Raw genomic sequence first — 935 nt, forward strand, 5'->3', positions numbered from 1 at the left:
GAACCAACTTCCAGTTTCTGTCCGTGAGGCTGACACTCTGTCTACTTTTAAGATTAGACTGAAGACTTTCCTTTTTCAGAAATCCTATAGTTAGACTGAGGTTTCCTCAGTTATCCTTTAAACCAGTGGTTTTCAAACTTTTAGTTTCCGGTCCACAGAACAACAGCTGCAGAAACGTGTAACCTGAAATATTTCTGGTTTATCTGTTCAAACTTTGTAAATAACTCTGTTAAACTTTGGGTCTAATAACAGTATAAAGTATCCTAATATTCATGATATTATTTTTATTCATTTATGATTGTTGTACTTATTTTGTAATGATTGTGGTGATGATATTCCATTAGCAATGCGTTTCATGTTGTCTGGAAATCATCAAAGGACCCTTATTTAATGTTTCATGACCCAAACAGGGGTCCCGACCACAACTTTAGGAACCAGCTGTGGTTAGTTGTGTTGCTGGAGGACAAACAGCACTTTTCTTCAGTTAGCAGATACACACTGAACACGGTGACACACACAGCTCAACTCCGTGTTTGTTAAATAAATAAAACATTACAGAGATAACATTTAATGACAGTTAAACTCTAACAGTTTAAATAAAGACTGAGTGTTTCAGACAGCAGAGGTTTTTATCCTGATGCTAATTCAACGAGACTCCAGCGACTAGTTTCCCTCCAGAGACTGAATTTACTTAGTAAAACACAGAAACACAAACATGTCGCGACAAAACAAGTTAAATAAAAATATAATACTTAACTTTAAACACAGACGAGTTGTACAGGCCGTTCACACAAACATTTATACTTCAGCTCCTCACGGAAGTCATCGCTGTGCTCCTCTTCAAACTTCATAAAAGTTTCAACTTCCGCTCCCAGCCTTCAAAATAAAACCGGAAGTGATGAATTAAAGCCAAGGGAAAAAAAAACAAATAATAA

General features: G+C 36.3%; 1 protein-coding gene across 1 annotated transcript in view; it reads right to left on the reverse strand.

Moving 5' to 3' along the window:
• Positions 1 to 852, reverse strand: part of katna1 (katanin p60 (ATPase containing) subunit A 1) — a 31,172-nt gene extending 30,320 nt beyond the window's left edge. The window contains exon 1 of the mRNA XM_014029135.1: positions 758 to 852. The gene's annotated coding sequence lies outside the window, so the exon portion shown is untranslated. The remainder of the gene's footprint in view (positions 1 to 757) is intronic.
• Between the last annotated feature and the right edge of the window lie 83 nt (positions 853 to 935).

This window comes from Austrofundulus limnaeus, unplaced genomic scaffold, assembly GCF_001266775.1.
Source record: "Austrofundulus limnaeus strain Quisiro unplaced genomic scaffold, Austrofundulus_limnaeus-1.0 Scaffold859, whole genome shotgun sequence".
NCBI classification, from domain to species: Eukaryota; Metazoa; Chordata; class Actinopteri; order Cyprinodontiformes; family Rivulidae; genus Austrofundulus; species Austrofundulus limnaeus.